The 13426-nt window shown below is 47.0% G+C and overlaps 1 protein-coding gene and 1 non-coding gene across 3 annotated transcripts in view; both read left to right on the forward strand.

Annotated features, from left to right (window-relative positions):
* The window catches only part of ACP7 (acid phosphatase 7, tartrate resistant (putative)), a 123660-nt gene that overhangs the window by 14743 nt on the left and 95491 nt on the right, over window positions 1-13426 (forward strand). The window lies entirely within an intron of this gene.
* On the forward strand, window positions 929-1035 carry LOC119250580 (U6 spliceosomal RNA). Its single transcript, XR_005126321.1, has one exon. It is a non-coding gene; the product is annotated as a U6 spliceosomal RNA (small nuclear RNA).

Consider the following 13426-nt stretch of genomic DNA (forward strand, 5'->3'; position numbering starts at 1 on the left):
AATGCTTAACCATGAACTCGGGCGGGGGGTTGGCTTGGAGCACTTACTGAGGTGTGTTTTTTGTGATAACAAATCACTTTCAATCATGTGCCCGAGGCTGCACACTTTATCATCTTCACGAAACTCTTGTCACACTCGATGAAGTGATAACCGCTCCGCGTCTCAAATCAGGAACATACTTTTGAATTGTTGAAGCCCAATCCATAGAATTAAAACCAAAGTCAGAAACCACCCGCCGCTGCACTGTTCAGGGAAGGATTTATGGTCACCGCTTGGGAGAACAATCAATATCCAGCAGGGCCTGTGGCCGGGGCTTTCAGACTCTCCACTGGGAGGTTTTCTGAGGAGACACGTGGCTAGTCAGAGGAAGGGGCAGCCAGGACCAGAACAAGCATTTGCTGGTTTCTGTGGCATAAATACGCACACTGTGGCTGGTCGTAAGCTACCAAGTGAAGCCAAAACAGTCGGGGGTGGTGCCCGCAGCCGCCACTACTGACACCGAGCTGTGCCGACGTCCTCACCTGGGGAGAACGCCTGAAGAGGGTCAGAAATGCCTGAGGGGCTCTAGCTGCTGGGGGTGTCTCCATCCCAGCTGCTAGATATGGGACTGAATAAGTCTCTGACCACCGACTGCCAAGAACTGCTTAGCTGAGTCCCATCAATCCCCAGAGCTGCAAAAATAATAAAATGATTCAGCCACTGCATTTCAAGCTGTAGGCAGCTCCAGCTAGAGGGCCTGATGCGCAGTCACCTCCACTGTGTGGTAGAGGGACCCCCCGCAAAGAACTGTCCTGCCCCCCCAGAACCCCCAATAAGATCCAATGGGCACCCCAACTGTAGACGTATCTGTGTTCAGATCCTCACTCTCTGCTTGCGGTCTGCGAGATCTGAGGCAAAAAATCCCTCTCCTTTGAACCTAGTAAATATAGTGCTCGCTTCGGCAGCACATATACTAAAATTGGAACGATACAGAGAAGATTAGCATGGCCCCTGCGCAAGGATGACACGCAAATTCGTGAACCTAGTAAATATAATGCAGGAATAGTGTGCTTTGTTTTTAAGCCATGCTCTTTAAAGAATCAGAAATCTAGTTGACTGTTTTTATTGCCTGTTCCACGGGGCTCATTCTCTTTTTTTCTCTCCATCCTATTTATTGTGATAAAGTTGACATAGCCTGAAACTACCATCTTAACCATTCTGAGGTGGACCGTTCAATGGAATCACTTGTATTTAAGATGCGCTACCATCACCTCCAGAATTCTCCCCACCTGGTGACACAGCAGCTCTCTCTACCCCCAGCTGTGCTTCTCCTCCAGTGGTTATTGGTTACCTTAATCTGTTGCACCCTCTGTCCTATTTTCTGTCTCTATGATTTCGCTAAATTATAAGCAGAATAGTACAATATTTGTCTTGTTCATGATTGGCTTACTTGGTATAAGTCTCCAGGTTCATCCGCGCTATAACGCATTGCAAAATAGCCTTCCTAGTTTTCAGGGTTGAATAATACTCCACGGTATGTTTATACTCCATCTTGTTTATCCATTCACCTGTTGATGGACACTGGTTTGCTTTGGAGTTTTAGCTATTCTGACTGCTGTTTATTTTTGTGGGTGTGATACCTAGATTGTATTTTATTTAAAATCCTGAAATCTGAATCTTTCGCGTCTTGAGATTGTAGTCAAAGACTCAATTCCTTTTGCGATGAATATATGGGTTGAAAGAGAAAAAAGTTTTCTACCAAGAGTTTTAGGCGGCACTAACATCTCTGATGGGGCAGAATTATATTCATTTCGGAAGCATTTTCCTTCTGTTTCTTGATCTGAGAGCTGGCTCCATGTATGTTTAGCTTGCTTTAAATAGTTTACAAAAATTGGTAACAGTAATAAACGTTGAATGGGTACTCCATGGACAGACAAAAGGATGTTAAAAAAACAACCAAGTGGAAGATTTTTTAAAAGAATAACAAAACAGGGCCTCCCCTGGTGGTGCAGGAGGTTGAGCACTGCGCTGTGAAGCTGTCAGCAGCCACTGCAGAGCTGGTTCGATCCTGGCCGGCCGGCAAGGGTCCCATATGGCGCTGCAGACCTCTCCTGTTGCGCCCACTGCTCCCCTCAGCAGTGTATTTCATCAGTCTGCCTGTTCTGTTCCCCGTTCTGTCTCTGGTGAATCCTCTCACCCTCCCACGCATCTGGCATGTACCCCGGTTCTTGTGTAAATAAATAAATAAAATCTTAAAAAAAAAAAAGAATAACAAAACAACAAAAGACAAAAGAACCCCCGAGTTCAGTCCCTGGCCAAGGAGTTGACCCCCATGGTGCAGCAGACCTCTCCTGTCTCACCTGCTGCTCCCCTCAGCAGTGTGTTTCACTAGATTTGCCAGTTCTGCTCTGTCTCTGGTGAATCCTCTCACCACCACACCTCTGGCCTGTACCCCAGGTCTTGGATACATAAATAAAATAAATCTTAAAAAAAAAATGTTATAAAGTCCGCCCCAAAGGTAACAAACAAAAGATGCTGCTATTTCAAAATACAAGAACCCTTGGAAACCATGTAGAGTTAGCTTAGTTCTCTCCTCAGCAGTTTGTGAAATTGTGGAGGAACTGAGGTCTTTGAGTAACTGGAGACTTTTGCACAAACCAAGCTGAATATGTGCTGAATCCTTGATGGACACGCTTGGTTGGCTGCTGCAGTATATTTACAGTAACTGTTGTTTTAGTACCGTTACGGCCCTGGGGATTGACGGGCTCAGCTAAGCTGTCTAGAGGCTCTTGTGTGGTTGCCGGCAGGCAGTGGCCAGGCTGGGTGATCGAAAGCCTGACAGCTGGAACCCAGGCATGCAACAGCTGGCGCTGCACGGCTGGAGTTCCTCCGGCTTTCCCCTGTCTCCCCGGGTCTCTCCAGCTAGCCTCTTTCTTCCAGAATATACACTTATGATAAAGAACAAATACAGTAATTTCACTTTTAAGGTTCACAATTCATTAGACTTCATTTTATACAGTGCTTTTACTTTATTGCCTAATTGCTGTTAATTTTGCCTTCATTAATTTTCGAGATTTCATTTCAATTGGTTTTAAAGTGTTTTTTTTTTTTTTTAAATTTATTGATTGACTGATTGATACATACAAGCACTGGGCACAGTCAGAAGCGCGGGAGGGTGACAGAATTCACCAGAGCGGGGAGCAGAGCAGGCAGAAGGACCGAAGCACACTGCTGAGGGGAGCAGCGGGCGGCAGGAGAGGTCTGCGCGCCATGTGGGACCCTCCTCCAGTGACCGGGGAGCAGCTGGGGATCGAACCGGCGCTGCAGAGGCTGCGGGCAGCTTCGCAACCCAGCGCTCAACCGCTGCGCCAACGGGGAGGCCCTCAATTGGTTTTTAAATGATTTTCTCTATCAGCTGGTAACACACTAGAATAACTTGCATGCCACACTTCTATATTTATGATCATGCTTTAACGTGATCTGACATTTACACCTTTTTGCACTTGAAATGACATTTCACTCATGATGTGCTGTTAGGAATTGGGAGGACTAAATCAGCTCTTCCCAAGGTCAGTAATAATTCAGTAGGCGTTGTCACTGCCTCACTTTCTTAGAAGACAGTGTTGCTTGACTATCATTAGTTTGACTTTTCTGTGAACTTGAAATATTTCATAATATCATCACTGGGGAGGGGGCGGAATCCAATTAATGAACATCCAATATCTGTAAAGCCTACAAGGATGCTTCTGGGTAGGAAGCATCTGGGACTTTCCAGGACCCCCAGCTGCAGCCCTGGCAGGGAGGTAGTGATGGAGAGCCCCCACTATGGGGACAAGTGACCTGGGTTTGAGTCCCGCTCTCTCCCCGGACGGTCTTTTCTCAGGCATGTGGTTGAGCTCTGAGCTTGCTTTCTTGTCTGTTCTGTGGGACAACTAATGAGTCTACATCAGAGTTGATGGGAACAGAGAAGGCCGAGTACTCCTATGTCTAGGACTTAAGAAATAAGACCCTGGGGCCTCCCTGGTGGCACAAGGGGTTAAGCACAGCACTGTGAAGCAATCTGCAGCCACTGCAGCACAAGTTCAATCCCCGGCCAGCCAGGGAGCTACCCACATGGCATAGCAGACCTCTCCTGTCTCATCCGCTGCTCTTCTCAGTGGTGTATTTCAGTCAGTCTGCCTGTTCTGCTCCCCACTGTCTCTGGTGAATCCTCTCACCCCCTGTACCTCTGGCCTGTACCCCAGTTCTTGTATGCATAAATAAATAATTTTTTTTTAAAAAGAAGACCCCATGGTAATAAAAACTAATCGATTTTAGTTCTTAGGGTGAGGATCTGATCATCTGAAAGGATTAGGAACTTCAAGTGAGATGCCCTCTGTGGCTTCACTTTGGGGCAAGGGGAGTGGACGCATGTACCTCAGAGTCCCCTCCAGACTCTGCCAACCACCTTCTGCACTCATTGAATGTGAAGCCCTCAGGGAATGCAAGCCAGCAAGTTGCCAAGGCAGTGCCCAAAACTCCAGCCAACACCCGTGTAGACATAGGCACCGTTAAGCCCAAGCATCTCACTGGTGGGATCTGGGGTGCATTTTTGCCTGCCTGTCCACGTTTTTTACATTTATATTTGCACATATGCCAGGTGTTCCCCAGAAGGGTGCCATTTAAAAATGTATCTTTATTGCTGTGTAGCTGACATCCAATAAAACGCGCACATTTCAAGTATAACCATCACCACAGCCAAGACGCCGGCCATTTGTCCCTCCAGAAGGTTCCCCTTTCCAGTGAGACACTCCCGCCCCCCCCAAAGGCAACCACTACTCTGCTTCCTGTCACCTTTTTCAGAATTTCATATAAATGGAATCACACAGTTTACTGCCTCGCAGCTCCAACTTAGGAAATTGGAGTTTGGCCTTTTGAGTCTTTTTCCTTTACTGCCTGGCACTGTGAAGTTTTTCCAGTAGAGGGTGCCAGCGAGACGCTGCAGGAGGACAGGGGCTTGCTTTCAGCTGTCAGACCTGGTTCCCTGGGGCAGGCAGCTGCCGCCCCACCCTAGCAGGGTGCCCCTTCTCCAGTGTGGGCGATTGGGGGCACCCTGCGGCCTCCTTGGGACCTGCTTTCCCCAGCATCCTAGAGAACTGACTTCTGGCAAGTTCCAGAGGGTGGATTTCCAGCGAGTTCCAGGCGTGCTGCATGGCAGGGATGCCTTTGCTCTTTGGTGAGCCCTGGCCAAGTCTTGACCACAACTAACAAGGTGGGCGTCTCTGGGAGCTCATCTGCAGCCTTGTCTTAACACTGTGATCTTTGTCCAGCAATCTTAGACCTCAGGGCCGTGGCTGCTGCTTACAGCTGCCATTTCTTTCTTCTTTTTTAAAATTTATTTTTGCGTAGAAGAACTAGGGTGTAGGCCAGAGGTGCAGGGATGAGAGGACTCACCAGAGACAGAGTGGAGAGCAGAACAGGTGGATCCACTGAAATATACTGCTGAGGGGAGCAGCGGGCAAGACAGGAGAGGTCTGCTGTGCCATGTGGGTCAGCTCCCTGGCCGGAGAGGTGGCAGCGTTGAGACTTAACCTCTAGGCCTCTAGGGAGGCCCCCTAAATCTGCCATTTCTATATGTGTTAGTCTTTATTTCTTTTACTGTAATCCCTTTTACTCTAATCCCCTGCTGCAATGAATAATTCTGTATATTCAACAATCTCCCTTCAAATTACTTTGTGGTTTCAGTCTTCTGATTGCACCCTGACAGATATACGTAAGCACATGCTCCCTGCTTCTCCCTTCCTTCAGCATAAAGTCTGCACGACTCACCCTGTTGTTGCCTATGGTAACCTGTAGTTCGCGCCTTTTTGTTACTTTCGTAGTATTCCATTGAACAGATAAACCACAATCTGCTTATCCAGTCACCACGAGGGACGTTTGGGTCGTTTCCAGCTGTGGCTCTTAGGCATAATGCTTCTATGAACACTTATGGACAAGTGTGCGTGTAGACATATGTTCTCAAGTCCTAGCAGTGGAATTCTTAGATGGTAGGGTAAGCGGATATTTCACTTTACAAGAAAACACCCAGGAGTTTTTTTCAACATGATGGTGCCATTTGCGTTCCCATCAATAATGCGTGAGAGTGGCAGCTGCCAGCACCTGGTATTGTCAGTCTTTTTAATTTTAGACAAAATGGCTTCCTTTCCCTGCCTTTGGGAGATTTCCCTCCACCTGACATCCCCCGTTATTCATTTTAACTCTTTGCTCTTGAACTCTAGTGTTGGTGTCCTTTCTACCCTGCGATTAATGGCTGCATAAAAATTATCAATAAAACAAGATTATCCTGATTTGTTTTTTTAGGGGTTGATCAAATCATTTTATTGCGGATCTCTGGGGGTTGGAGGACAAGAGCCTTAGCCCAGTGGAGATCTCCCCAGTTGCTCGCAATCTTTTGGTCTTTAACATTATTTATGTGTTTAATGACTGGGTGTGAGATTCTCTTCAAGAAGGCTAGCTGAGCGCTTAATAATCTGAGCCTGTACGAACCTGCAGGAGTCGGTGGGATGAATGCAGCCCTGGGGTCACATGGTGCAGATCAGGGCTGGATGTGAGCCCCGCTCACCCCGCTGCGCTGGCTGACCGCGTATGAATAGCTCACCAATACCTGGTTGGGGCTGGATGCTCTCAAAACAGCATCTTAGTAACCCCAAGTCCAAGTTCATATGTCTACAAGGGACAGCAGTATCCTAAATGAGGTCACTTGGTAGAAGAAAACCGGGCATGGTAAGAGACTGTGGCCAGTCAGGGCCACCCCGTCTGCAGGCTGTGCCAGCACTCGGGCAGATGTACTGCCCACGAAGGTGGACCTGGTTTTCCAGTTTTTCGCAGAGACTAGAAAACTTAGTTTTTTAATGAAATCACCCAATTTTTATTATGTTGTTTGTGTGTGTGTGTGTGTCACTGCTTTGTTCACAGAAAGATAAAAATGGAAATAAGACATATAAATGGCTGGAAAGTAAAATCAAGCATTTTTACATTATGTTAAAGTATGAATTCGCCCACTTTTTAAATGATCGCAATGCAATAAAAAATTAAAGCGCGGCATGGGCCACATAAGAAAGATGTGCAGTGCCAGGAGCTGACTGGGATGGCTGTTTTATGATTTCTGTATTATTATCCTAGTTGCTTTTCACACCATGAGGAAGCGGGCTCAGAGTGGTGACATGATCCACATTAGGTCACACGGCAGTCGGAAGAGCAGGGGGGCTGGGATGTGGGAGTCTGATCTCCCATTCCAAGTGCATCCTCTGGGCCTCCCCTGGTGGTGCAGCAGTTGAGCGCTGGGCTGCGAAGCTGCCCGCAGCCTCTGCGCCGGTTCGATCCCCGGCTGCTCCCCGGCCACCAGAGGAGGGTCCCACATGGCGCGCAGACCTCTCCTGCCACCCGCTGCTCCCCTCAGCAGTGTACCTTGGTCCTTCTGCCTGCTCTGCTCCCCGCTCTGGCTCTGGTGAATTCTCTCACCCTCCCGCGCTTCTGACTGTACCCAGTGCTTGTATAATAAATAAATAAATAAATCTTTAAAACAAAAACAAAAACAAAAACAAAAACACAAAGTGCATCCTCGAATATGCACAGCAAAGAAATGGAACAAGGGCAACAGGGCAGTGGCCAGCAACAAAAAGCAAAGGTTGATCCATTAACAAACAGCAGTTAGACAGAACATGGAGTGTGGACAAGACCTGCAGAGACTCTGGAGCTGAAGGGGCTCAGCTTGGGGAAGGTGCATAGGTCAGTGGTGAGAGGGCAGAGGACACAGGTTAGTCCTACTTTGCAAAAACTGCCGATTGGCCCACTGGTTGATTGTTCTCTAAAAAAAATTGCATGAAGCTTCTGGAAAGGCCGGGGGTGTTGGCGAGTACAGGTCTCACTTCAGCATCTGAGGGTGGGCTCGCAGCAAAGATGGACTTCTTCTGTGCTACCCTAACAGGCGAGGCCCACAGAATAGGGTTCTCAGTCCCACTGGGCAGGTGGCCAGTGGGAAAGCAAACTATATTTATAACAGCCCAACATTTCATGCCAGTGACTTTCAAAAGTTACCAACCCCTTGTTTGCAAATATAATTGGACAAGCAAGGATCCCCGGATGTTCAAAGCAATCTGAAAGAGACCCATTAGGGTAGATGGGCAAACTGACCCTAAAGGAAGCAGACAATTCAGAGGCTCAAAGGACGTAAAGGGGAAAAAGAAGGCCTAGTGTGGACACAGGCTTCAAGGGCGGGTGACCTGTGAGGTCACACGTGGCCCCACACTGAGGAGCTCTGAATTTAATGCTCAGCTGTTGCTAACTTGAAATTCAGATTCATTTCTGAACAAGGAGCCTACTTTACATTTTGCACTGGGCCCTGCCAATTATGTAGCTGGTGCTGGGTACCCTTGGAATTGAGGATATACTCAAAGCAAAACAAGAAGGGGACATTATAAAAAGAAGCATGTCTTCAAGAAGTAAAAAATGATTCTAAGGAATAGCCTGGATGAGTTAGAAACGGGAGAATGCATCTCTCAAAAGGGGGGCTGAGGGCCTCCCTGGTGGCGCAAGGGGTTAAGCACAGCACTGTGAAGCTATCCACAGCCTCTGCAATGCGAGTTCAATCCCCAGCCAGCCAAGGAGGTGACCCACATGTTGAGGCAGACCTCCTGTCTCCCCTGCTGCTCCCTCAGCAGTGTATTTCAGTCAGTCTGCCTGTTCTGCTCCCCACTCTGTCTCTGCTGAATCCTCTCACCCCCTGCACCTCTGGTCTGCACCCCAGTTCTTGTATGCATAAATAAATCAATCTTTAAAAAAAGGGGGGGGGGTTGGAAAGCAATGGGAAAGTGCAGGAAAAACAAAAGCTTGTTTAAAAAGTCATGGGGCCAGACATGGCAACACACTGACCAGGTTCCATGGTGTAACGGTCTGATGAAGTGCAGGAAAAAGGAGCCCATGTGACCTAGAGCCTAGGGGCATTCTCCTTACAGCAGTTTTCATGGCGGGGGTTTGGGGGGGATTGTCTTTTTAAAAAATTGAGACACAGTTGCCACGCACCAGTCTGTGAACTGGAGATGAACAGTGCATTAATTTGCTCCCTCTACATAGCACAATATGACTGTCACTGTAGCGTTGACACCGTTGACACCATTACAGATCACATAATTGCCATTTCTTTTTGGTTGAGAATATTACAGGGCAACCCCAATGTGAAATGGGGTGGCCTGACTGTGGGTCCTCACCCGTGTGCTTAAAAGTGACTTATAATGGGACTCAACTGCAGACACACACTAAAAGGTTAATAAAGGGTTTATTTACAAAAAGGGAAATGAAAAAAAAGAATAACTCAGGGAGAAAGAGAGAATAACTCTCGTGAGAATAACTCATGAGAAATTGGTGAATGTGTTCTACCAGTTCCGCTGAGCTGGGACCCCAATAGCACACTTAAAGCTGGGGGAGGGGAAACCAACGGGCCCCAAAGCCCACATGTCTGGGTATATACCAAGCTTGGCTGCTTAACTCCACCCCCAGGTCCCAGCAACCCTCCCTTGGGTGGTGATGACATTATGGGGTTTGTAGTCCTTGGTATCTTGGAGCTCTTTGGTCTGGGGTGGGTGGGGTCCATAAAACCTGTTTGTGGAGTTTGTTCAGGCAACCTCTCCCCCTAACAAGAACACTTAAGATCTGTTGATACTCAATTGGCATAGAAATGGGCTTTTTAACTAATGGTGCTGGGTAATCTACATGCAAAAAAGGTGAATTTAGGCCTTCACTTCACACCATATACAATGGCAGACTCAAAATGATATGTAAGAGCTAAAACTAAAAATTTTAGATAGAAACCAGAGAAAGGGGCCTCCCTGGTGGTGCAAGGGGTTAAGCACCACACTATGAAGCAATCTGCAGCCTCTGCGGCACAAGTTTGATCCCCAGCAGGCCAGGGAACAACCCACATGGCACAGCAGACCTCTCCTGACTCACCCACTGCTCCCCTCAGCAGTGTATTTCAGTCAGTCTGCCTGTTCTGTTCCCCACTCTGTCTCTGGTGTGTCCTCTCTCCCCTCACATCTCTAGCCTGTACCCCAGCTCTTGTATGCATAAATAAATAAATCTTAAAAAAAAAAACTTGAGAAAAACATGATTTGGGGTTAGACAAAAGATTTCTTAAGTACAACACCAAAAATAGGATTATAGAGAAAAACCTGATAGATATATTTTAAATGGTTGCCGTCAAAAGGTACCATTAAGAACGTGAGAAGACAAGCTGTAAGTTAGCAAAAAGTATCTGTAGATTATATATCTGATAAGTAACTTGCATCCAGAATATATAAAAAGCACTCAAAATTCAATAGTAAGACAAACCAGTTAAAAAGTGGACAAAATATTTGAACAGATATTTCACCAAAGATGATGGCCGGGCCTCCCTGGTGGCACAAGGGGTTAAGACTGCAGCACTATGAAGCTATCCGCAGCTACTGCAGCACAAGTTCGATCCCCAGCCAGGGAGCTACCCACATGGCGCAGCAGACCTCTCCTGTCTCACCCGCTGCTCCCCTCGGCAGTGTATTTCCGTGGATCCGCCTTTTCTGCTCCCCACTCTGCCTCTGGTGAATCCTCTCACCCGCCCCCCACACACCTCTGGTCTGTACCCCAGTTCTTGTATGCATAAATAAATAAATCTTTAAAAAAATCTAAAAAACAAACAAAAGATATATAATGGCCAATGAGCCCATGAGAAGATGCTCTATTCCTCATTAGTCCTTAGGGAAATGCAAACTAAAATCACAGTGAGGCACCACTTCATGACCCCCAACCCCACCCAGTGGGTGTCATTCAAAAGATGCGTGAGGATGTGGAGACACTGGCACCCTCACACGTGTGCTAGAGAAATGTAAAATGGCCCAACCACTTGGGAAAACAGAAGGCAGCTTCTTTATAGATGGAACATTGAAAAAAATTAAACAAATGTACCAGCAGACCCAACAATTCTACAAGATTATCTGCCCAAGAGAAATGAAAACATATGTCTGCACAAAGACGGGATGGCAAATGCTTGTGGCAGCACCGGACACGATCCAGATGTCCCTCAACTGATGAATGAGTAAAGCCAAATGTGGTGAATCCATCCACACAATGGAATCCTTCAGGCGAGGCCATGAAGTGCTGATACATGCCACCATGTGAATGAACCCCTAACAGTGTGCTCCACAAAAGACAGTGTATTGTATGGCGGATGAAATAGGAGCAGGAAACAGTAGCTAAAGATACTGAAAACAGGGCCTCCCTGGTGGTGCAAGGGGTTAAGCCCAGCACTGTGAGGCTATCCGTAGCCTCTGCAGCACGAGTGAGTTCGATCCCTGGCTGGCCAGGGAGCTACCCACAAGGTGCAGCAGACCTCTCCTGTCTCACCCGCTGCTCCCCTCAGCAGTGTATTTCAGTCAGTCTGCCTGTTCTGCTCCCTACTCTGTCTCTGGTGAGTCCTCTCACCCTCCATACCTCTGGCCTGTACCTCAGTTCTTGTATGCATAAATAAATAAATCTTTTTTTTTAAAAAAGACACAGAAAACATATGAGTAGTTGCCTGGAGCCGCACATGGGGCCAGGAATGATCACACACAGGCACAAGGGTATTCTGGAGGTGAAAATAGTAGAAACAGTCTACAGTGGTGGCAATGGCCGCACAGCTCTGTACCTTCACGAAAAGTCACTGAATTGTACACTGCATTTTCTGGCATGTAAATTACAGCTAAATAAAGTTGTCAACCCCACCTTCACCCCACCTCCCCTGCCAAATTTCCAGTGAAGGTAGGTAAGACTTAAATATGGTAATAGAACAAACTGTGGATGTTAACAACCTTGACAGTGTGAAAGTAAACAGGTAACTGACAAAAGATGGAAAAGAAAAGGTGGGGATGGCTAAGCTCAAGTGCACCTTGCTTCAGAGCATGGAAGTCAGAAGTTGCCAAAATAAAAATAGAAGTGAAGCATAACATTTCAAGTTAAAAAAGGAAATAAGGAATCGTCTTTTGAAAGCACAAATATTAAAAGTGGTCAGAGCAGGGCCTCCCCGGTGGTCAGCGGTTGAGCACTGGGCTGCGAAGCTGCCCTCAGCCTCTGCAGCGCTGGTTTGATCCTCGACCGCCGGCGAGGGTCCCACATGGTGTGACAGACCTCTCCTGCCGCGCCCCCTGCTCCCCTCAGCAGTGTATTTCATCAGTCTGCCTGTTGTGTTCCCCGCTCTGGCTCTGGTGAATTCTCTCACCCTCCTGTGCTTCTGACTGTACCCAGTGCTTGTATAAATAAATAAATAAATCTTAAAAAAAAAAAAAAAAAAAGGATAAGGATGTGATATCTTATTAAAAAAAAAAAGTGGTTAGAGCAGTGAAACAGAATACATAGTGAGTTGAATACCGCCTTTCATCATTCACAGAAAGAGATGATTCGGAATCTTTCTGTCATTAATTATCGCCCTCCTCAGTTACCCAGGGGTGAAGTGGGAAGGGAAGGGACTGATCGGCTTTCTGGCATAGTCGAATTTAAATGTAATGCAGGGCCTCCCTGGTGACTCAAGGGGTTAAACACAGCACTGTAAAGCTATCTGCAGCCTCTGCAGCACGAATTCGATCCCCAGCTGGCCAGGGAGCTACCCACATGGCGCAGCAGACCTCTCCTGGCTCGCCTGCTGCTCCCCTCAGCAGTGTATTTCAGTCAATCTGCCTGTTTTGTATCCCACTCTGGCTCTGGTGAATCCTCTCACTCCCCCACACCTCTGGCCTGTACCCCAGTTCTTGTATGCATAAATAAATCTTTAAAAATAAAAAAAATGTAATGCACATCCTGGGTAATAAAGAATATGCTTTCCATTCAGACAAACAACAGAAAAACAAGGCAGTGCAATGCCACTGCAACTTACTTCAAATGCTACCAATGAGAAACACACGCTGGGGAGCAGGGCGGGGGCAGGATAAGTTGGTGTAACCACTTAGGAAAACAGTCAGAATTTTAACAGAAGTTGGAAATGTGTCTGCCTCAGGACCCAGCAATTCGACCCCCAAGCAGGGAACATACTAGAATATCCATGACAGCATTGTTCTTAACAGCTGCAGCCTGGAAATGACCCAGCTGTCCAGCTAGTGTAGGGTGTATAAATAAATGAATGGACTCATTAATGGAATACTATGTAGCAATAAAAGTTCACAACAAATACAACAGCATGGATGAACCTCAAAAGCATCATTTTTGGGTGAAAAATGCCAGGTACAGGGTACCTGCAGAGTGATTCCTAGAACATCTGGGCAGCCTGGGGTGTCCCGGGTAATTGGGGCAATTATGAATAGTGACTCCTAGTGCTTCCAAAATTTCTGTTTGGGGTGATAAATTAGACACTCATGCTAATGGTTCTGCATGAGAGACTTGGGGGGCTTGGAGGTGACACGTGGAATGG

The sequence above is a fragment of the Talpa occidentalis genome, unplaced genomic scaffold (assembly GCF_014898055.3).
Source record: "Talpa occidentalis isolate TD23 unplaced genomic scaffold, MPIMG_talOcc4v2.1 talOcc4.17, whole genome shotgun sequence".
Classification (NCBI taxonomy): Eukaryota; Metazoa; Chordata; class Mammalia; order Eulipotyphla; family Talpidae; genus Talpa; species Talpa occidentalis.